Source organism: Calliopsis andreniformis, unplaced genomic scaffold, assembly GCF_051401765.1.
Source record: "Calliopsis andreniformis isolate RMS-2024a unplaced genomic scaffold, iyCalAndr_principal scaffold0263, whole genome shotgun sequence".
In the NCBI taxonomy this organism is placed as follows: Eukaryota; Metazoa; Arthropoda; class Insecta; order Hymenoptera; family Andrenidae; genus Calliopsis; species Calliopsis andreniformis.
The window spans coordinates 120,087-145,767 of record NW_027480672.1 but is presented as its reverse complement, the minus strand read 5'-3'; positions in this window follow the sequence as shown (position 1 = coordinate 145,767).

Sequence of the window (25,681 nt, the reverse complement as noted above, 5' to 3'; positions counted from 1 at the left end):
GGCTTCTATGGCTATCGCTATGGCTATAACTGTTATGGCTACGGCTATGGCTATGGCTGCAATGGCTATGGCTATGGCTATGGCTGCTATGGCTACGGCTATGTCTACTATGACCATGCCTGTGGCTGCTATGGCTATGGCTGCTATGGCTATGGAGATGGCTGCTATGGCTATGGCTATGGCTATGGCTGCTATGGCTATGGCTATGCCTATGGCTGCTATGGCTATGGTTATGGCTGCTATGGCTGTGGCTATGGCTATGGCTACTAAGGCTATGGCTATGTCTAAGGCTGCTATGGCTATGGCTATGGCTACGGCTATGGCTTCTATGGCTATGGCTACTATGGCTCTGGATTCGGCTGCTACGGCTATGGATGTGGCAATGGCTATAGCTGCTATGGCTATTGCTATGGCTGCGTAGGCTATGCCTTTTATAGCTGTGGCTTGTATGGCTATCGCTATGGCTATGACTGCTATGGCTATGGCTATGGCTGCTATGGCTATGGCATGGCTGCTATGGCTATGACTATGGCTACGACTATGGCTGCTCGGGCCACCATGGCTATGGCTAAGCCTGCTATGGCTACGGCTATGGCTATGGCTGCTATGGCTATGGCTTCAATGGCTATGGCTACTATGGCTATCGGTATGGCTGCTATGGCCGCCATGGCTATGGCTATGGGAGCTATGGCTGTGGCTCCTATGGCTATGGCTTCTATGACCATCGCTATGGCTATGGCTGCTGTGGCTACGGGTACGTCTACTATGTCCATGGCTGTTGCTCCTATGGATATGGCTAGGGCAGCTATGGCTATGGTTATGGCTATGTCTGCTGTGGCTATAGATATGGCTGCTATGGTTATGGCTATGGCTACGTCTATGGCTGCTATGGCCGCCATGGCCATTGTCCATGGCTGCTATGGCTATGGCTATGGCAACGACTATGGCTGCTCGGGCCACCATGGCTATGGCTACGGTTGCTATGGCTATGGCTATGGCCGCCATGACAATGGCTATGGCTGCTATTGCAATGGCTATGTCTGGTTTGGCTATGGCTATAGCTGCTATGGCTATGGCTATGGCAATGGCTGATATGGCTACGGCTATGTCGATGTCTACTATGGCTATGGCTATGTGTGTGGCTGCTATGGATATAGCTATGGATGCTATGGCTGTGGCTATGCCTACGGCTGCTATGGCTATCGCTATCGCTGCTATGGCTATGGCTATGGCTGCTATGGCTATGGCTATGGCTCATATGGCTGTGCCTATGGCTGCTACGGCTGTGGCTATGGCTGCTATGGCTATGGATATCTCTGCTATGGCTATGACTATGGCTGCTATGGCTATGGCTATGGCTATGACTGCTCTGGCTGTGGCTATGGCTGCTATGGCTATGCCTATGTCTGTGGCTGCTATGGATATAGCTATGGCTGCTATGGCTATGCCTATGCCTACGGCTGCTATGGCTATCGCTATGGCTGCAATGGCTATGGATATGGCTGCTATGGCTATGGCTATGGCTGCTATGAGTATGGCTATTGCTGCTATGGCTATGGCTACGGCTGCTATGGTTGAGGCCATGGCTGCTATGGCTATCGCTATGGCTGCTATGGCTATGGCTATGGCTATGGCTGCCATGTCTCTGGCTAATGCTGCTATGGCTATGGCTATGGCTAAGGCTACTATGGCTATGGCTATGGCTGTGGCTGCTATGGTTATGCCCATGGCTGCTATGGCTATGGCTATGGCTACGGGTATGGCTGCTATGGCTGCTATGGTTATGGCTATGGCTTCTATGGCTATGGCTGTTGCTGCTATGGCTATGGCTATGGCTATGGCTGCTATGGCTACGGCTATGTCCACTATGACCATGCCTGTGGCTGCTATGGCTGTGGCTGCTATGGCTATGGCCATGGCTGCTATGGCTATGGCTATATCTATGGCTGCTATGGCTATGGCTATGGCTATGTTTGCTATGGCTATGGCTGCAATGGCTATGGCTATGGCTATGGCTGTTATGGCTACGGCTATGTCCACTATGACCATGCCTGTGGCTGCTATGGCTGTGGCTGCTATGGCTATGGCCATGGCTGCTATGGCTACGGCAATGACTGTGGCTGCTATGGCTACGACTATGGCTGTATCTGCTACGGCTATGGCTATGGCTACTACGGCTATGGATACGGCTGCTATGGTTTTGGCTATGGCTTCTATGGCTATGGCTATGGCTGCTATGGCTATGGCTACGGCTGCGTCTGCTATGGCTATGGATGCTATGGCTTTGGCCATGGCTATTGCTGCTATAGCTATGGCTATGGCAGCTATGGCTGTGGTTATGGCTATGGCTGCTATGGCTTTGGCTATGGCTACTATGGCTATGGCTATGGCTGTGGCTGCTATGGTTATGCCCATGGCTGCTATGGCTATGGCTATGGCTACGGGTATGGCTGCTATGGCTGCTATGGTTATGGCTATGGCTTCTGTGGCTATGGCTGCTGCTGCTATGGCTATGGCTGTGGCTATGGCTGCTATGGCTACGGCTATGTCCACTATGACCATGCCTGTGGCTGCTATGGCTGTGGCTACTATGGCTATGGCCATGGCTGCTATGGCTATGACTGCTATAGCTATGGCTACGGCTGATATGGCTATGGCTACGGCTGCTATGGCTATGGCTGCGGCTGCTATGGTTTTCGCTATGCGTGCTATTGCTATGGCTATGGCTGCTATGGCTATGGCTACGGCTGCTATGGCTGTCGCTATGCGTGCTATGGCTATGACTTTGGCTGCTATGGCTATGGCTATGGCTGCTATGGCTATGGCTACGGCTGCGTCTGCTATGGCTATGGATGCTATGGCTTTGGCCATGGCTATTGCTGCTATAGCTATGGCTATGGCAGCTATGGCTGTGGTTATGGCTATGGCTGCTATGGCTTTGGCTATGGCTACTATGGCTATGGCTATGGCTGTGGCTGCTATGGTTATGCCCATGGCTGCTATGGCTATGGCTATGGCTACGGGTATGGCTGCTATGGCTGCTATGGTTATGGCTATGGCTTCTGTGGCTATGGCTGCTGCTGCTATGGCTATGGCTGTGGCTATGGCTGCTATGGCTACGGCTATGTCCACTATGACCATGCCTGTGGCTGCTATGGCTGTGGCTACTATGGCTATGGCCATGGCTGCTATGGCTATGACTGCTATAGCTATGGCTACGGCTGATATGGCTATGGCTACGGCTGCTATGGCTATGGCTGCGGCTGCTATGGTTTTCGCTATGCGTGCTATTGCTATGGCTATGGCTGCTATGGCTATGGCTACGGCTGCTATGGCTGTCGCTATGCGTGCTATGGCTATGACTTTGGCTGCTATGGCTATGGCTATGGCTGCTATGGCTATGGCTATGGCTGCTGCGGCTATGGCTATAACTGCTATGGCTATGGCATCGGCTGCTGCGGCTATGGCTATGCCTATGAAAATGGCTGCTATGGCTATGGCTATGGCTGCTATGTCTATGGCTGGTATAGCTATGCCTATGGCTGCTGCGGCTATGGCTATAACTGCTATGGCTATGGCATCGGCTAATGTGGCTATGGCTATGTCTTTGGCTGCTATGGCTATTGCTATTGCTGCTATGGCTATGGCTATGTGTATGGCAATGGCTGCGATGGCTACGGCTATGGCTGCTATGGCTATGGCTATGGCTGCTATAGCTATGGCTATGTCTGCTTTGGCTATGGCGGCTATAGCTATGGCTATGGCTGATATGGCTATGGAACCTATACATATGGATATGGCTGCTATGGCCATGGCAATGGCTGCTATGGCCATGGCTATGGCTGCTATGGCTATGGTTACGGCTGCTATGGATATGGCTATGGCTCCTTTAGATATGCCTATCGCTGCTATAGCTACGGCTATGGCTAATATGCCTTTGGCTATGGCTGTTATGGCTATAGCTGTGGCTGCTATGGCTATGGCTATGGCTGCTATGGCTGCTATGCCTATGGCTATTGCTGCTATGGCTACTGCTATGGCTATTGCTATGGCTGCTATGGCTATGGCTATGGCTGCTATGGCTGCTCTGGCTATGACTATTGCTGCTATGGCTATGGCTGTGGCTATGGCAATTGCTGCTATGGCTGTGGCTATGGCTATGACAATGGCTGCTATGGCTATGGCAATGGCTGCTATATCTATGTTATAGGTATGCCTATGGCTGCTACGGCTATGGCTTTAACTGCTATGGCTATGGCATTGGCTACTGTGGCTATGGCTATGTCTATGGCTGCTATGGCCATGGCTATGGCTTTGGCTGCTATGGATATAGCTATGGCTGATGTGGCTATGTCTATTTCTGCAATGGCTATGGCTATGGCTATGGCTGATATGGCTGTAGCTATGGCTGCTATGGCTATGGCTACTATAGCTATGGCTATGGCAGCTATTGCTATGACTATGGCTGCTTTGGCTATGGCTATGTCTGCTATGGCTGTGGCTATGGCTATGGCTGCTATGGCTATGGCTATGGCTGCTATGGCTGTATGGCTATTGCTATTGCTGCTATGGCTATGGCCATGGCTATGGCTATGGCTTCTATGGCTGCTATGCCTATGGCTATTGCTGCTATGGCTACTGCTATGGCTATGGCTATGGCTGCTATGGCTATGGCTATGGCTGCTAGGGCTGCTATGGCTATGACTATTGCTGCTATGGCTATGGCTATGGGTATGGAAATGGCTGCGTCGGCTACGGCTATGGCTGCTATGGCTATGGCTATGGCTGCCATAGCTATGGCTATGGCTGCTTTGGCTATGGCTGCTATAGCTATGGCTATGGCTGATATGGCTATGGTACCTATACATATGGCTATGGCTGCTGCGGCTATGGCTATGGCTGCAATGGCTATGGCTATGGCTATGGCTGATATGGCTATGGCTATGGCTGCTATGGCTATGGCTACTATAGCTATTGCTATGGCTGCTATTGCTATGACTGTGGCTGCTTTGGCTATGGCTATGTCTGCTATGGCTGTGGCTATGGGAATGGCTGCTATAGTTATGGCTATGGATGCTTTGGCTATGGCTGCTATAGCTATGGCTATGGCTGATATGGCTATGGTACCTATACATATGGCTATGGCTGCTATGGCCATGGCAATGGCTGCTATGTCCATGGCTATGGCTGCTATGGCTATGGTTACGGCTGCTATCGCTATGGCTATGGCTGATATGGCTATGGCTACGGCTGCTATGGCTATGGTTACGGCTGCTATGGCTATGGCTGCGGCTGCTATGACTATGGCTATGCGTGCTATTGCTATGGCTATGGCTGCTATGGCTATGGCTATGGCTGCTATGGCTATGGCTATGGCTGCTTTGGCTATGGCTGCTATAGCTATGGCTATGGCTGATATGGCTATGGCTATAGCTGCTATGGCTATGGCTATGGATGCTTTGGCTACGGCTATGGCTGATATGGCTATGGCTATGGCTGCTATGGCAATGGCTACGGCTGCTATGGCTGTCGCTATGCGTGCTATGGCTATGGCTATGGCTGCTAAGGCTATGGCTATGTCTGCTATGGCTGCTAAGGCTATTGCTATCGCTGCTATGGCTATGGCTATGGCTATGGCTATGCCTGCGATAGGTAGGGCTATGGCTGCTATGGCTATGGCTATGGCTGCTATGGCTATGGCTATGGATGCTATGGCTATGGCAACGGCTGCTATGGCTATGGCTGCGGCTGCTAAGGTTATCGCTATGCGTGCTTTTGCTATGGCTATGGCTGCTATGGCTATGACTATGGCTGCTATGGCTGCTATGGCTATGGCTATTGCTGCTATGGCTACTGCTATGGCTATGGCTATGGCTGCTGTGCCTATGGCTATGGCTGCTTTGGCTATGGCTGCTATAGCTATGGCTATGGCTGATATGGCTATGGCTACGGCTGCTATGGCTATGGCTGCGGCTGCTATGGCTGTCGCTATGCGTGCTATGGCTATGACTATGGCTGCTCAGGCTATGGCTATGGCTGCTATGGCTGCTATGGCTATTGCTATTGCTGCTATGCCTATGGCTATGGCTATGGCTATGCCTGCGATGGCTACGGCTATGGCTGCTATGGCTAGGCTATGGCTTCTATGGCTATGGCTACGGCTGCTATGGCTAGGGCTGTGGCTGCTATGGCAATGGCTATGCGTGCTATTGCTGTGGCTATGGCTGCTATGGCAATGGCTATGGCTGCTATGGCTATGGCTATGGCTGCTATGGCAATGGCTACGGCTGCTATGGCTGTCGCTATGCGTGCTATGGCTATGGATATGGCTGCTAAGGCTATGGCTATGTCTGCTATGGCTGCTATGGCTATTGCTATTGCTGCTATGGCTATGGCTATTGCTATGGCTATGCCTGCGATGTGTACGGCTATGGCTGCTATGGCTATGGCTGTGGCTGCTATGGCTATGTCTATGGATGCTATGGTTATGGCTACGGCTGCTACGGCTATGGCTGCGGCTGCTATGGTTATCGCTATGCGTGCTATTGCTATGGCATTGGCTGCAGTGGCTATGGCTATGGCTATGACAATGGCTGCTATGGCTATGGCTATGGCTGCTATGTCTATGGCTGATATAGCTATGCCAATGGCTGCTGCGGCTGTGGCTATAACAGCTATGGCTACGTCTATGGCTGCTATGGCTATGGCTATGGCTGATATGGCTATGGCTATGACTGCTATGGCTATGGCTGTGCCGATGACTGCTATGGCTATGGCTATGGCTGCTATTGTTGTGGCTATGGCTGCTATGACTATGGCTGCGGCTGCTATGGTTATCGCTATGCGTGCTATTGCTATGGCTATGGCTGCTATGGCTATGGATACGGCTGCTATGGCTGTCGCTATGCGTGCTATGGCTATGACTATGGCTGCTCAGGCTATGGCTATGGCTGCTATGGCTGCTATGGCTATTGCTATTGCTGCTATGCCTATGGCTATGGCTATGGCTATGCCTGCGATGGCTACGGCTATGGCTGCTATGGCTAGGCTATGGCTTCTATGGCTATGGCTACGGCTGCTATGGCTAGGGCTGTGGCTGCTATGGCAATGGCTATGCGTGCTATTGCTGTGGCTATGGCTGCTATGGCAATGGCTATGGCTGCTATGGCTATGGCTATGGCTGCTATGGCAATGGCTACGGCTGCTATGGCTGTCGCTATGCGTGCTATGGCTATGGATATGGCTGCTAAGGCTATGGCTATGTCTGCTATGGCTGCTATGGCTATTGCTATTGCTGCTATGGCTATGGCTATTGCTATGGCTATGCCTGCGATGTGTACGGCTATGGCTGCTATGGCTATGGCTGTGGCTGCTATGGCTATGTCTATGGATGCTATGGTTATGGCTACGGCTGCTACGGCTATGGCTGCGGCTGCTATGGTTATCGCTATGCGTGCTATTGCTATGGCATTGGCTGCAGTGGCTATGGCTATGGCTATGACAATGGCTGCTATGGCTATGGCTATGGCTGCTATGTCTATGGCTGATATAGCTATGCCAATGGCTGCTGCGGCTGTGGCTATAACAGCTATGGCTACGTCTATGGCTGCTATGGCTATGGCTATGGCTATGGCTGCTATGTATATGGCTGTGGCTATGGCTGCTATGGCTGTGGCTATGGCTATGGCTGCTGTGGCTATGGCATTGGCTATGGCCCGTATGGCTATGGCTATGGCTGCAATGGCTATGCCTATGGCTGCTATAGCAGTGGCTGCTGCAGCTATTGCTATGGCTGCTAATGCTTTGGCTACGGCTATGGCTATAGCTATGGCTCCTTTGGCTATGGCTGCTATAGCTATGGCTATGGCTGATATGGCTATGGCTATAACTGCTATGGCTATGGCTATGGGTACTTTGGCTATGGCTAAGGCTATGTCTGCTATGGCTGCTATGGCTATTGCTGTTGCTGCTATGGCTATGGCTATGGCTATGGCTATGCCTGCGATGGGTACGGCTATGGCTGCTATGGCTATGGCTATGGCTGCTATGGCTATGGCTATGGATGCTATGGCTATGACTATGGCTGCTATGGCTATGGCTATGGCTACTATGGCTATGGTACCTATACATATGGCTATGGCTGCTATGGCCATGGCAATGGCTGCTATGGCCATGGCTATGGCTGCTATGGCTATGGTTATGGCTGCTATGGATATGGCTATGGCTATTGCTGCTATGGCTGTGGCTATGGCTATGACAATGGCTGCTATGGCTATGGCAATGGCTGCTATGTCTATGGTATAGATATGCATATGGCTGCTACGGCTATGGCTATAATTGCTATGGCTATGGCATTGGCTACTGTGGCTATGTCTATGTCTATGGCTGCTATGGATATGGCTATGGCTATGGCTGCTATGGATATAGCTATGGCTGCTATGGCTATGGCTGTTGCTATGGCTGTTACGGCTGTGGCTATGGCTACGGCTGCTGTGGCTACGCCATTGGCTATGGCTCGTATGGCTATGGCTATGGCTGCTATGGCTACGGCTGCTATGGCTATGGCTATGGCTGCTATGGCTACGGCTATGGCTGCTATGGCTATGGCTACGGCTGCTATAGCTATGCCTATGGCAGCTATGGCAGTGGCTGCTATAGCTATGGCTATGGCTGCTAATGCTATGGATATGGCTATGGCTCCAATGGATATGGCTATGGCTGCTATGGTTATGGCTACGGCTGCTATGGCTATGGCTATGGCCGGTATGGCTACGGCTATGGCTGCTATGGCTATGGCTATGGCTGCTTCGGCTATGGCTGCTATAGCTATGGCTATGGCTGATATGGCTATGGCTATGACTGCTATGGCTATGGCTGTGCCGATGACTGCTATGGCTATGGCTATGGCTGCTATTGTTGTGGCTATGGCTGCTATGACTATGGCTGCGGCTGCTATGGTTATCGCTATGCGTGCTATTGCTATGGCTATGGCTGCTATGTCTATGGCTGGTATAGGTATGCCTATGGCTGCTATGGCTATGGCTACGGCTGCTAGGGCTGCTATGGCGATGACTATTGCTGCTATGGCTGTCATTATGGCTATGACTATGGCTGCTATGGCTATGGCTATGACTGCTATGTCTATGACTGGTATAGCTATGCCTATGGCTGCTACGGCTATCGCAATGGCTGCTATGGCTATGGCTATGGCTCCTATGACTATGGCTGTGGATACTTTGTCTGTGGCTAAAGCTGCTATGCCTACGACTATAGCTGCTATAGCTATGCCTATGGCCGGTACGGCTACGGCTATAACTGCTATGGCTATGTCATTGGCTGCAGTGGCTATGGCTATGGCTATGGCTGCAATGGCTATGTCTAGGCTGCTATGGCTATCGCTATGCGTGCTATTGCTATGGCTAAGGCTCCGATGGCTATGCCCATGGCTGCTACGGCTGTGGCTATTGCTGCTGTGGATATAGCTATGGCTCCTATGGCTATGGCTATGGCTGCTGCGTTTATGGCTGGTATAGCTATGCGTATGGATACGACGGCTATGGCCATAACTGCTATGGCTATGGCTATGGCTATGGCTATGCCTGCGATAGCTACGGCTATGGCTGCTATGGCTATGGCTATGGCTGCTATGGCTATGGCTATGGATGCTATGGCTATGGCAACGGCTGCTATGGCTATGGCTGCGGCTGCTAAGTTTATCGCTATGCTTGCTATTGCTATGGCTATGGCTGCTATGGCTATGACTATGGCTGCTATGGCTGCTATGGCTATGGCTATTGCTGCTATGGCTACTGCTATGGCTATGGCTATGGCTGCTATGGCTACGGCTATGGCTGCTATGGCTATGGCTATGGCTGCATTGGCTATGGCTGCTATAGCTGTGGCTATGGCTGATATGGCTATGGCTATAGCTGCTATGGCTATTGCTATGGGTACTTTGGCTACGGCTATGGCTGATATGGCTATGGCTATGGCTGCTATGGCTATGGTTACGGCTGCTATGGCTGTCGCTATGCGTGCTATGGCTATGACTATGGCTGCTATGGCTATGGCTATGGCTGCTATGGCTGCTATGGCTATTGCTATTGCTGCTATGGCTATGGCTATGGCTATGGCTATGCCTGCGATGGCTACGGCTATGGCTGCTATGGCTATGGCTATGGCTGCTATGACTATGGCTACGGCTGCTATGGCTATGGCTGCGGCTGCTATGGCTATGGCTATGCGTGCTATTGCTATGGCTATGGCTGCTATGGCTATGGCTATGGCTGCTATGGCTATGGCTATGGCTGCTGTGGCTATCGCTATGGCTGCTATGGCTGTGGCTGTTCCTGCTAAGGCTATGGCCATGGCAATGGCTGCTATGGCCATGGCTATGGCTGCTATGGCTATGGTTATGGCTGCTATGGATATGGCTATGGCTGCTATGGCTATGGCTACGGCTGCTATGGCTATGGCTGCGGCTGCTATGGCTATGGCTATGCGTGCTATTGCTATGGCTATGGCTGCTATGGCTATGGCTATGGCTGCTATGGCTATGGCTATGGCTGCTTTGGCTATGGCTGCTATAGCTATGGCTATGGCTGATATGGCTATGGCTATAGCTGCTATGGCTATGGCTATGGATGCTTTGGCTACGGCTATGGCTGATATGGCTATGGCTATGGCTGCTATGGCTATGGTTACGGCTGCTATGGCTGTCGCTATGCGTGCTATGGCTATGACTATGGCTGCTATGGCTATGGCTATTGCTGCTATGGCTGTGGCTATGGCTATGACAATGGCTGCTATGTCTATGGCAATGGCTGCTATGTCTATGGTATAGATATGTCTATGGCTGCTACGGCTATGGCTATAACTGCTATGGCTATGACATTGGCTACTGTGGCTATGGCTATGTCTATGGCTGCTATGGCTATGGCTATGGCTATGGCTGCTATGGATATAGCTATGGCTGCTATGGCTATGGCTGTTGCTACGGCTGTTACGGCTGTGGCTATGGCTACGGCTGCTGTGGCTACGCCATTGGCTATGCCTCGTATGGCTATGGCTATGGCTGCTATGGCTACTGCTGCTATGGCCATGGCTATGGCTGCTATGGCTACGGCTATGGCTGCTATGGCTATGGCTATGGCTGCTTTGGCTATGGCTGCTATAGCTATGGCTATGGCTGATATGGCTATGGCTATAGCTGCTATGGCTATGGCTATGGCTATGGCTATGCCTGCGATGGCTACGGCTATGGCTGATATGGCTTTGGCTATGGCTGCTATGGCTATGGCTATGGATGCTATGGCTATGGCAACGGCTGCTATGGCTTTGGCTGCGGCTGCTAAGGTTATCGCTATGCGTGCTATTGCTATGGCTATGGCTGCTATGGCTATGACTATGGCTGCTATGGCTGCTATAGCTATAGCTATTGCTGCTATGGCTACTGCTATGGCTATTGCTATGGCTGCTATGGCTACGGCTATGGCTGCTATGGCTATGTCTATGGCTCCTATGGATATGGCGATGGCTCCTATGGCTATGGCTATGGATGCTTTGGCTATGGCTAAATCTGCTACGGCTATGACTATTACTGCTACAGCTATGGCAATGGCTACTATATCTATGGCTGCTATAGCTATGGCTATGGCTGCTATTGCTATGACTATGAATGCTATGGCTATGGCTATGGCTGCTTTGGCTATGGCTGCTATAGCTATGGCTATGGCTGATATGGCTATGGCTACGGCTGCTATGGCTATGGCTGCGGCTGCTTTGGTTATCGCTATGCGTGCTATTGCTATGGCTATGGCTGCTATGGCTATGGCTACGGCTGCTATGGCTGTCGCTATGCGTGCTATGGCTATGACTATGGCTGCTATGGCTATGGCTATGGCTGCTAGGGCTGCTATGGCTGTGGCTGTTGCTGCTAAGGCTATGGCTATGGCTATGGCTGCGATGGCTACGGCTATGGCTGCTGTGGCTATCGCTATGGCTGCTATGGCTGTGGCTGTTGCTGCTAAGGCTATGGCCATGGCAATGGCTGCTATGGCCATGGCTATGGCTGCTATGGCTATGGTTATGGCTGCTATGGATATGGCTATGACTATTGCTGCTATGGCTATGGCTATGGCTATGGCTATTGCTGCTATGGCTGTGGCTATGGCTATGACAATGGCTGCTATGTCTATGGCAATGGCTGCTATGTCTATGGTATAGATATGTCTATGGCTGCTACGGCTATGGCTATAACTGCTATGGCTATGACATTGGCTACTGTGGCTATGGCTATGTCTATGGCTGCTATGGCTATGGCTATGGCTATGGCTGCTATGGATATAGCTATGGCTGCTATGGCTATGGCTGTTGCTACGGCTGTTACGGCTGTGGCTATGGCTACGGCTGCTGTGGCTACGCCATTGGCTATGCCTCGTATGGCTATGGCTATGGCTGCTATGGCTACTGCTGCTATGGCCATGGCTATGGCTGCTATGGCTACGGCTATGGCTGCTATGGCTATGGCTATGGCTGCTTTGGCTATGGCTGCTATAGCTATGGCTATGGCTGATATGGCTATGGCAATAGCTGCTATGGCTATGGCTATGGGTACTTTGGCTATGGCTATGGCTGATATGGCTATGGCTATCGCTGCTATGGCTATGGATACGGCTGCTATGGCTGTCGCTATGCATGCTATGCCTATGACTATGGCTGCTATGGCTATGGCTATGTCTGCTATGGCTGCTATGGCTATTGCTATTGCTGCTATGGCTATGGCTATGGCTATGGCTATGCCTGCTATGGCTATGGCTATGGCTGCTATGGCTACGGCTATGGCTGCTATGGCTATGGCTATGGCTCCTATGGATATGGCGGCGGCTCGTATGGCTATGGCTATGGATGCTTTGGCTATGGCTAAATCTGCTATGGCTATGACTATAACTGCTACAGCTATGGCAATGGCTGCTATATCTATGGCTGCTATAGCTATGGCTATGGCTGCTATTGCTATGACTGTGGCTGCTATGGCTATGGCTATGTCTGCCATGGCTGTGGCTGTGGCTATGTCTGCTACAGCTATGGCTACGGCTATGGCTATTGCTATGGCTGCTATGGCTATGGCTATGGCTGCTATGGCTGCTCTGGCTATGACTATTGCTGCTATGGCTATGGCTGTGGCTATGGCAATTGCTGCTATGGCTGTGGCTATGGCTATGACAATGGCTGCTATGGCTATGGCAATGGCTGCTATATCTATGTTATAGGTATGCCTATGGCTGCTACGGCTATGGCTTTAACTGCTATGGCTATGGCATTGGCTACTGTGGCTATGGCTATGTCTATGGCTGCTATGGCCATGGCTATGGCTTTGGCTGCTATGGATATAGCTATGGCTGATGTGGCTATGTCTATTTCTGCAATGGCTATGGCTATGGCTATGGCTGATATGGCTGTAGCTATGGCTGCTATGGCTATGGCTACTATAGCTATGGCTATGGCAGCTATTGCTATGACTATGGCTGCTTTGGCTATGGCTATGTCTGCTATGGCTGTGGCTATGGCTATGGCTGCTATGGCTATGGCTATGGCTGCTATGGCTGTATGGCTATTGCTATTGCTGCTATGGCTATGGCCATGGCTATGGCTATGGCTTCTATGGCTGCTATGCCTATGGCTATTGCTGCTATGGCTACTGCTATGGCTATGGCTATGGCTGCTATGGCTATGGCTATGGCTGCTAGGGCTGCTATGGCTATGACTATTGCTGCTATGGCTATGGCTATGGGTATGGAAATGGCTGCGTCGGCTACGGCTATGGCTGCTATGGCTATGGCTATGGCTGCCATAGCTATGGCTATGGCTGCTTTGGCTATGGCTGCTATAGCTATGGCTATGGCTGATATGGCTATGGTACCTATACATATGGCTATGGCTGCTGCGGCTATGGCTATGGCTGCAATGGCTATGGCTATGGCTATGGCTGATATGGCTATGGCTATGGCTGCTATGGCTATGGCTACTATAGCTATTGCTATGGCTGCTATTGCTATGACTGTGGCTGCTTTGGCTATGGCTATGTCTGCTATGGCTGTGGCTATGGGAATGGCTGCTATAGTTATGGCTATGGATGCTTTGGCTATGGCTGCTATAGCTATGGCTATGGCTGATATGGCTATGGTACCTATACATATGGCTATGGCTGCTATGGCCATGGCAATGGCTGCTATGTCCATGGCTATGGCTGCTATGGCTATGGTTACGGCTGCTATCGCTATGGCTATGGCTGATATGGCTATGGCTACGGCTGCTATGGCTATGGCTGCGTCTGCTATGGCTGTCGCTATGCGTGCTATGGCTATGACTATGGCTGCTATGGCTATGGCTATGGCTGCTATGGCTGCTATGGCTATTGTGTATTGCTGCTATGGCTATGGCTATGGCTATGGCTATGCCTGCGATGGCTACGGCTATGGCTGCTATGGCAATAGCTATGGCTGCTATGGCTATGGTTACGGCTGCTATGGCTATGGCTGCGGCTGCTATGACTATGGCTATGCGTGCTATTGCTATGGCTATGGCTGCTATGGCTATGGCTATGGCTGCTATGGCTATGGCTATGGCTGCTTTGGCTATGGCTGCTATAGCTATGGCTATGGCTGATATGGCTATGGCTATAGCTGCTATGGCTATGGCTATGGATGCTTTGGCTACGGCTATGGCTGATATGGCTATTCCTATGGCTGCTATGGCAATGGCTACGGCTGCTATGGCTGTCGCTATGCGTGCTATGGCTATGGCTATGGCTGCTAAGGCTATGGCTATGTCTGCTATGGCTGCTAAGGCTATTGCTATTGCTGCTATGGCTATGGCTATGGCTATGGCTATGCCTGCGATAGGTAGGGCTATGGCTGCTATGGCTATGGCTATGGCTGCTATGGCTATGGCTATGGATGCAATGGCTATGGCAACGGCTGCTATGGCTATGGCTGCGGCTGCTAAGGTTATCGCTATGCGTGCTATTGCTACGGCTATGGCTGCTATGGCTATGACTATGGCTGCTATGGCTGCTATGGCTATGGCTATTGCTGCTATGGCTACTGCTATGGCTATGGCTATGGCTGCTATGGCTACGGCTATGGCTGCTATGGCTATGGCTATTGCTCCTATGGATATGGCGATGGCTCCTATGGCTATGGCTATGGATGCTTTGGCTATATCTAAATCTGCTATGGCAATGACTATTACTGCTACAGCTATGGCAATGGCTGCTATATCTATGGCTGCTATAGCTATGGCTATGGCTGCTATTGCTATGACTATGGCTGCTATGGATATAGCTATGGCTGCTATGTCTATGGCTGTGGCTATGGCTGCTATGGCTGTGGCTATGGCTATGGCTGCTGTGCCTATGGCTATGGCTGCTTTGGCTATGGCTGCTATAGCTATGGCTATGGCTGATATGGATATGGCTACGGCTGCTATGGCTATGGCTGCGGCTGCTATGGTTATCGCTATGCGTGCTATTGCAATGGCTATGGCTGCTATGGCTATGGATACGGCTGCTATGGCTGTCGCTATGCGTGCTATGGCTATGACTATGGCTGCTCTGGCTATGGCTATGGCTGCTATGGCTGCTATGGCTATTGCTATTGCTGCTATGCCTATGGCTATGGCTATGGCTATGCCTGCGATGGCTACGGCTATGGCTGCTATGGCTAGGCTATGGCTTCTATGGCTATGGCTACGGCTGCTATGGCTAGGGCTGTGGCTGCTATGGCAATGGCTATGCGTGCTATTGCTGTGGCTATGGCTGCTATGGCAATGGCTATGGCTGCTATGGCTATGGCTATGGCTGCTATGGCAATGGCTACGGCTGCTATGGCTGTCGCTATGCGTGCTATGGCTATGGATATGGCTGCTAAGGCTATGGCTATGTCTGCTATGGCTGCTATGGCTATTGCTATTGCTGCTATGGCTATGGCTATTGCTATGGCTATGCCTGCGATGTGTACGGCTATGGCTGCTATGGCTATGGCTGTGGCTGCTATGGCTATGTCTATGGACGCTATGGTTATGGCTACGGCTGCTACGGCTATGGCTGCGGCTGCTATGGTTATCGCTATGCGTGCTATTGCTATGGCATTGGCTGCAGTGGCTATGGCTATGGCTATGACAATGGCTGCTATGGCTATGGCTATGGCTGCTATGTCTATGGCTGATATAGCTATGCCAATGGCTGCTGCGGCTGTGGCTATAACAGCTATGGCTACGTCTATGGCTGCTATGGCTATGGCTATGGCTATGGCTGCTATGTATATGGCTGTGGCTATGGCTGCTATGGCTATGGCTATGGCTATGGGTACTTTGGCTATGGCTAAGGCTATGTCTGCTATGGCTGCTATGGCTATTGCTGTTGCTGCTATGCCTACGACTATAGCTGCTATAGCTATGCCTATCGCTGCTACGGCTATGGCTATAACTGCTATGGCTATGGCATTGGCTGCTGTGGCTATGGCTATGGCTATGACAATGGCTCCTATGGCTATGGCTATGGCTGCTATGTCTATGGCTGGTATAGCCATGCCTATGGCTGCTGCGGCTATGGCTATAACTGCTATGGCTATGGCATCGGCTAATGTGGCTATGGCTATGTCTATGGCTGCTATGGCTATGGCTATGGCTATGGCTGCTATGGATATAGCTATGGCTGCTATGTCTATGGGTGTGGCTATGGCTGCTATGGCTGTGGCTATGGCTATGGCTGCTGTGGCTATGGCTATGGCTGCTTTGGCTATGGCTGCTATAGCTATGGCTATGGCTGATATGGCTATGGCTACGGCTGCTTTGGCTATGGCTGCGGCTGCTATGGTTATCGCAATGCGTGCTATTGCTATGGCTATGGCTGCTATGGCTATGGCTACGGCTGCTATGGCTGTCGCTATGCGTGCTATGGCTATGACTATGGCTGCTATGGCTATGGCTATGGCTGCTATAGTTATGGCTACGGATGCTATGGCAATGGAATTGGCTGCTTTGGCTATGGCTACGGATGCTAATGCTACGGCTATGGCTATTGCTGCTATGGCTGTGGCTATGGATGCTATGGAAATGGCTCTGGCTGCTTTGGCTATGGCTGAAGCTGCTATGGCTATGGCTATGCCTGCTATGACTATGGCTATGGATGCTTTGGCTATGGCTAAAGCTGCTATGGCTATGGCTATGTCTGCTATGGCTATGGCTATTGCTGCTATGGCTGTGGCTATGGCTATGGCTGCTATGGCTGTTGCTATGCGTCCTATGGCTATGGCTATGGCTGCTATGGCTATGGCTATGTCTGCTATGTCTGCTATGACTATGGCCAAAGCTGCTATGTCTATGGCTATGTCTGCTATGGCAATGGCTATTTCTGCAATGGCTATGGCTATGGCTATGGCTGATATGGCTATGGCTATGGCTGCTATGGCTATGGCTACTATAGCTATGGCTATGGCTGCTATTGCTATGACTATGGCTGCTTTGGCTATGGCTATGTCTGCTATGGCTGAGGCTATGGCTATGGCTGCTATGGCTATGGCTATGGCTGCTATGGCTGTATGGCTATTGCTATTGCTGCTATGGCTATGGCTATGGCTATGACTATGGCTGCGATGGCTATGGCTATGTCTATGGCTGCTATGGATATAGCTATGGCTGCTATGGATATAGCTATGGCTGTTATCACTATGGCTATTGCTGCTATGGCTGCTGTGGCTATGACTGTTGCTGCTATGGCTATGACTATGGCTATGGCTATTGCTGCTATGGCTGTGGCTATGGCTACAGTGGCAATAGCTATGGCTATGGCTGCGATGGCTATGTCTATGGTTGCTGTTGCTAATGCGTCTATCTGCTATGGCTATGGCTACTGCCGCTATGGCTGTCGCTATGCGTGCTATGGCTATGGCTATGGCTATTGCTATGGCTATGGCTATGGCTGCTATGGCTACGGCTACGGCTGCTATGGCTATGGCTATGGATGCTATGGCAATGGCTATGGCTGCTTTGGCTATGGCTAAAGCTGCTATGGCTATGGCTATGGCTGCTATGACTATGGCTATGGATGCTTTGGCTTTGGCTAAAGCTGCTATGGCTGTGGCTATGTCTGCTATGGCTATGGCTATTGCTGCTATGGCTATGGCTATGGCTATGGCTGATATGGCTATGGCTATGGCTGCTATGGCTACGGCTGCTATGGCTATGCCTATGGCAGCTATGGCAGTGGCTGCTATAGCTATGGCTATGGCTGCTAATGCTATGGATATGGCTATGGCTCCAATGGATATGGCTATGGCTGCTATGGTTATGGCTACGGCTACTATGGCTACGGCTATGGCTGCTATGGCTACGGCTATGGATGCTATGGCTATGGCTATGGCTGCTTCGGCTATGGCTGCTATACCTATGGCTATGGCTGATATGGCTATGGCTATGACTGCTATGGCTATGTCTATGCCGATGACTGCTCTGGCTATGACTATTGCTGCTATGGCTATGGCTATGGCTATGGCAATTGCTGCTATGGCTGTGGCTATGGCTATGACAATGGCTGCTATGGCTATGGCAATGGCTGCTATATCTATGTTATAGGTATGCCTATGGCTGCTACGGCTATGGCTATAACGGCTATGGCTATGGCATTGGCTATTGTGGCTACGGCTATGTCTATGGCTGCTATGGCTATGGCTATGGCATTGGCTGCTATGGATATAGCTATGGCTGATGTGGCTATGGCTATTTCTGCAATGGCTATGGCTATGGCTATGGCTGATATGGCTATGGCTATGGCTGCTATGGCTATAGCTACTATAGCTGTGGCTATGGCTGCTATTGCTATGACTATGGCTGCTTTGGCTATGGCTATGTCTGCTATGGCTGCTATGCCTATGGCTATTGCTGCTATGGCTACTGCTATGGCTATGGCTATGGCTTCTATGGCTGCTATTCCTATGGCTATTGCTGCTATGGCTACTGCAGTGGCAATGGCTATGGCTGCTATGGCTATGGCTATGGCTGCTAGGGCTGCTATGGCTATGACTATTGGTGCTATGGCTATGGCTATGGCAATGACAATAGCAGGTATGGCTATGGCTATGGCTGCTATGTCTATGGCTATGTCTATGGCTGCTATGTCTATGGCTATGTCTATGGCTGCTATGTCTATGGCTATGTCTATGGCTGCTATGGATATAGCTATGGCTGCTATGGATATAGCTATGGCTGTTATGGCTATGGCTATTGCTGCTATGGCTGCTGTGGCTATGACTGTTGCTGCTATGGCTATGACTATGGCTCTAGCTATTGCTGCTATGGCTGTGTCTATGGCTACTGTGGCTATGGCTATGGCTATGGCTGCGATGGCTATGTCTATGGTTGCTGTTGCAAATGCGTCTATCTGCTATGGCTATGGCTACGGCTGCTATGGCTGTCGCTATGCGTGCTATGGCTATGGCTATGGCTATTGCTATGGCTATGGCTATGGCTGCTATGGCTACGGCTATGGCTGCTATGGCTATGGCTATGGATGCTATGGCAATGGCAATGGCTGCTTTGGCTATGGCTAAAGCTGCTATGGCTATGGCTATGGCTGCTATGACTATGGCTATGGATGCTTTGGCTTTGGCTAAAGCTGCTATGGCTGTGGCTATGTCTGCTATGGCTATGGCTATTGCTGCTATGGCTATGGCTATGGCTATGGCTGATATGGCTATGGCTATGGCTGCTATGGCTACGGCTATGGCTGCTATGGCTATGGCTATGGCTGCTTCGGCTATGGCTGCTATACCTATGGCTATGGCTGATATGGCTATGGCTATGACTGCTATGGCTATGGCTATGCCGATGACTGCTCTGGCTATGACTATTGCTGCTATGGCTATGGCTATGGCTATGGCAATTGCTGCTATGGCTGTGGCTATGGCTATGACAATGGCTGCTATGGCTATGGCATTGGCTACTGTGGCTATGGCTATGTCTATGGCTGCTATGGCTATGGCTATGGCTTTGGCTGCTATGGATATAGCTATGGCTGATGTGGCTATGGCTATTTCTGCAATGGCTATGGCTATGGCTATGGCTGATATGGCTATGGCTATGGCTGCTATTGCTATGGCTACTATAGCTGTGGCTATGGCTGCTATTGCTATGACTATGGCTGCTTTGGCTATGGCTATGTCTGCTATGGCTGTGCCTATGCCTACGGCTGCTATGGCTATGGCTATGGCTGCTATGGCTATCGCTATGGCTGCTATGGCTATGGCTATGGCTAAGGCTGCGGCTATGGCTGCTATAGCCGCCATGGCTGTGGCAATGGCTGCTGTGGCTATGGCTATGGCTGCGGCTGCTATGGCTATGGCTGCTATGGCTATGGCTATGGCTGCTATGGCTATGACTATGGCAATGGCTGCTATGGCTATGGCTATGTCTATGGCTGGTATGGCTATGGCTATGGCTATGTTTGCTATGGCTACGGCTGCTAGGGCTATGGCTATGGCTGCTATGGTTATGACTATGGCTGCTTTGGCTATGGCTATGTCTGCTACGGCTGCTATGCCTATGGCTATTGCTGCTATGGCTACTGCTATGGCTATGGCTATGGCTTCTATGGCTGCTATTCCTATGGCTATTGCTGCTATGGCTACTGCAGTGGCAATGGCTATGGCTGCTATGGCTATGGCTATGGCTGCTAGGGCTGCTATGGCTATGACTATTGGTGCTATGGCTATGGCTATGGCAATGACAATAGCAGGTATGGCTATGGCTATGGCTGCTATGTCTATGGCTATGTCTATGGCTGCTATGTCTATGGCTATGTCTATGGCTGCTATGTCTATGGCTATGTCTATGGCTGCTATGGATATAGCTATGGCTGCTATGGATATAGCTATGGCTGTTATGGCTATGGCTATTGCTGCTATGGCTGCTGTGGCTATGACTGTTGCTGCTATGGCTATGACTATGGCTCTAGCTATTGCTGCTATGGCTGTGTCTATGGCTACTGTGGCTATGGCTATGGCTATGGCTGCGATGGCTATGTCTATGGTTGCTGTTGCAAATGCGTCTATCTGCTATGGCTATGGCTACGGCTGCTATGGCTGTCGCTATGCGTGCTATGGCTATGGCTATGGCTATTGCTATGGCTATGGCTATGGCTGCTATGGCTACGGCTATGGCTGCTATGGCTATGGCTATGGATGCTATGGCAATGGCAATGGCTGCTTTGGCTATGGCTAAAGCTGCTATGGCTATGGCTATGGCTGCTATGACTATGGCTATGGATGCTTTGGCTTTGGCTAAAGCTGCTATGGCTGTGGCTATGTCTGCTATGGCTATGGCTATTGCTGCTATGGCTATGGCTATGGCTATGGCTGATATGGCTATGGCTATGGCTGCTATGGCTACGGCTATGGCTGCTATGGCTATGGCTATGGCTGCTTCGGCTATGGCTGCTATACCTATGGCTATGGCTGATATGGCTATGGCTATGACTGCTATGGCTATGGCTATGCCGATGACTGCTCTGGCTATGACTATTGCTGCTATGGCTATGGCTATGGCTATGGCAATTGCTGCTATGGCTGTGGCTATGGCTATGACAATGGCTGCTATGGCTATGGCATTGGCTACTGTGGCTATGGCTATGTCTATGGCTGCTATGGCTATGGCTATGGCTTTGGCTGCTATGGATATAGCTATGGCTGATGTGGCTATGGCTATTTCTGCAATGGCTATGGCTATGGCTATGGCTGATATGGCTATGGCTATGGCTGCTATTGCTATGGCTACTATAGCTGTGGCTATGGCTGCTATTGCTATGACTATGGCTGCTTTGGCTATGGCTATGTCTGCTATGGCTGTGCCTATGCCTACGGCTGCTATGGCTATGGCTATGGCTGCTATGGCTATCGCTATGGCTGCTATGGCTATGGCTATGGCTAAGGCTGCGGCTATGGCTGCTATAGCCGCCATGGCTGTGGCAATGGCTGCTGTGGCTATGGCTATGGCTGCGGCTGCTATGGCTATGGCTGCTATGGCTATGGCTATGGCTGCTATGGCTAAGACTATGGCAATGGCTGCTATGGCTATGGCTATGTCTATGGCTGGTATGGCTATGGCTATGGCTATGTTTGCTATGGCTACGGCTGCTATGGCTATGGCTATGGCTGCTATGGCTATGACTATGGCTATGGCTGCTATGGCTATGGCTATGTCTATGGATGGTATGGCTATGGCTATGGCTATGTTTGCTATGGCTATGGCTGCTATGGCTATGGCTATGGCCACGGCTATGGCTGCTATGGCCGCCATGGCTGTGGCAATGGCTGCTATGACTATGGCTATGGCTGCTATGGCTATGGCTATGGCTGCTATGGCTCTGACTATGGCTATGGCTGCTATGGCTAAGGCTATGTCTATGGCTGGTATGGCTATGGCTATGGCTATGTTTGCTATGGCTACGGCTGCTATGGCTATGGCTATGGCTGCTATGGCTATGACTATGGCTATGGCTGCTATGGCTATGGCTATGTCTATGGCTGGTATGGCTATGGCTAAGGCTATGGTTGCTATGGCTATGGCTGCTATGTCTATGGCTATGGCTATGGCCGATATAGCTATGGCTATGTCTATGTCTGCTATGGCTGCGGGTATGTCTACTATGACCATGGCTGTGGCGGCTATGGATGTGGCTATGGCTGCTATGCCTATGGTTATGGCTATGTCTGCTGTGGCTATGGCTATGGCTGCTATGGTTATGGCTATGCCTACGGCTATGGCTGCTATGGCCGCCATGGCTATGTCCATGGCTGCTATGGCTATGGCTATGGCTGCTATGGCTATGGCTATGGCTGCTATGGCTATGGCTATGGCTGCTATGGCTATGGATATGGCTGCTATGGCTATGGTTATGGCTATGTCTGCTGTTGCTATAGATGTGACTGCTATGGTTATGGCTATGGCTACGGCTATGGCTGCTATGGCCGCCATGGCTATAGCTATGGCTGCTATGGCTATGGCTATGGCTGCGGCTGCTATGGCTATGGCTAAGGCTTTTATGGCTATGGCTATAGCTGCTATGGCTATTGCTATGGCTATGGCTGCTATGGCTGTGGCTATGGCTATGGCTATGGCCATGGCTTCTATGCCTATGGCTACTATGGCTATGGATACGGCTGCTATGGCTATGGTTGCGGCTGCTATGGCTATGGCTGCTTTGGCTTTGGCTATGGCTGCTATGAGTATGGCTCTGCCTATGGCTGCAATGGCTATGGCTATGACTATGGCTGCCATGGCTATGGCTTTGTCTATGGCTTCTATGGCTATGGCTACTATGGCTCTGGATACGGCTGCTACGGCTATGACTGTGGCAATGGCTATAGCTGCTATGGCTATTGCTATGGCTGCTAAGGCTATGCCTTAATAGCTGTGGCTTGTATGGATATCGCTATGGCTATGACTGCTATGGTTATGGCTATGGCTGCTATGGCTATGGCATGGCTGCTATGGCTATGGCTATGGCTACGACTATGGCTGCTCGGGCCACCATGGCTATGGCTATGGCTATGGCTATGGCTGCTATGGCTATGGCTTCAGTGACTATGGCTTCTTTGGCTATCGGTATGGCTATGGCTGCTACGGTCATGGCTATGGCTGCTATGGCTGTGGCTATGGCTATAGCTGCTCTAGCTGCTGGAATGTCTACTATGACCATGTCTATGGCTGCTATGGCTATGGCTGCTATGGCTCTGGCTATGGCTATGGTTGTGTCTATGGCTGTTATGGCTATGGCAATTGCAGCTATGGCTTTGGCTTTATCTAGGGCTATGGCTGCTATGGCCGCCATGGCTATGTCTATGGCTGCTATGGCTACGGCTGTGGCTATGGCTGCTATGGCTATGGCTACGTCTATGGCTGGTATGGCTATGGCTATGGCTATGTTTGCTATGGCTACGGCTGCTATGGCTATGGCTATGGCTGCTATGGCTATGACTATGGCAATGGCTGCTATGGCTATGGCTATGGTTGCTATGGATATGGCTATGGCTGCTGTGGCTATAGATATCTCTGCTATGGCTATGGCTATGGCTGCTAAGGCTATGGATATGGCTGCGGCTGCTGTGGCTCTGGCACTGGCTGCTATGGCTATGGCTATGGCTGCTATGTCTATGGCTATAGCTGCTATGGCTGTGGCAATGGCTGCTATGGCTATGGCTATGGTTGCTATGGATATGGCTATGGCTGCTATGGCTATAGATATCTCTGCTATGGCTATGGCTATGGCTGCTAAGGCTATGGATATGGCTGCGGCTGCTGTGGCTCTAGCACTGGCTGCTATGGCTATGGCTATGGCTGCTATGGCTATGGCTATGGCTGTTATGGCTGCGTTATTGGTTAAGGCTGCTATGGCTATGGCTATGTCTAACGCTGCTATGGCTATGGCTATGGCATTGGCTGCTATGGCTATGGCTATGTCTATGGCTGCTATGGCTATGGCTATGTGTGTGTCTGCTATGGATATAGCTATGACTTCTATGGCTGTGGCTATGCCTACGGCTGCTATGGCTATCGCTATGGCTGCTATGGCTATCGCTATGGCTGCTATGGCTATGGCTATGGCTATGGCTGCTATGTCTCTGGCTAATGCTGCTATGGCTATGGCTATGGCTAAGGCTGCGGCTATGGCTGCTATGGCCGCAAATGGCTGTGGCAATGGCTGCTGTGGCTATGGCTATGGCTGCGGCTGCTATGGCTATGGCTGCTATGGCTATGGCTATGGCTGCTATGGCTATGACTATGGCTATGGCTGCTATGGCTATGGCTATGTCTATGGCTGGTATGGCTATGGCTATGGCTATGTTTGCTATGGCTACGGCTGCTATGGCTATGGCTATGGCTGCTATGGCTATGACTATGGCTATGGCTGCTATGGCTATGGCTATGTCTATGGCTGGTATGGCTATGGCTATGTCTATGTTTGCTATGGCTATGGCTGCTATGGCTATGGCTATGGCTATGGCTGCTATAGCTATGGCTATGGCTATGGCTGCTATGGCTGCGGGTATGTCTACTGTGACCATGGCTGTGGCTGCTATGGATATGGCTATGCCTGCTATGGCTATTGTTATGGCTATGTCAGCTGTGGCTATTGCTATGGCTGCTATGGTTACGGCAATGGCTATGGCTGCTATGGCTATGGCTATGTCTGTATCTGCTATGGCTATGGCTATGGCTACTATGGCTATTGATACGGCTGCTATGGCTTTGGCTATGGCTTCTCTGGCTATGGCTATGGCTATGGCTGCTATGCCTATGGCTATGGCTACGGCTATGGCTGCTATGGCCGCCATGGCTATGGCTATGGCTGCTATGGCTATGGCTTCTATGGCTATGGCTTCTATGGCTATGGCTTCTATGGCTATCGCTATGGCTATGACTGATATGGCTATGGCTATGGCTATGGCTGCAATGGCTATGTCTATTGCTATGTATGTGGCTATGGCTATAGCTGCTATGGCTATGCCTATTATGGCTATGGCTGCTATGGCTATGACTATGGCTGTGTCTGCTATGGTTATGGCTATGGCTGCTATGGCTATGGCTATGGCTTCTATGGCTATCGCTATGGCTATTGCTGCTATGG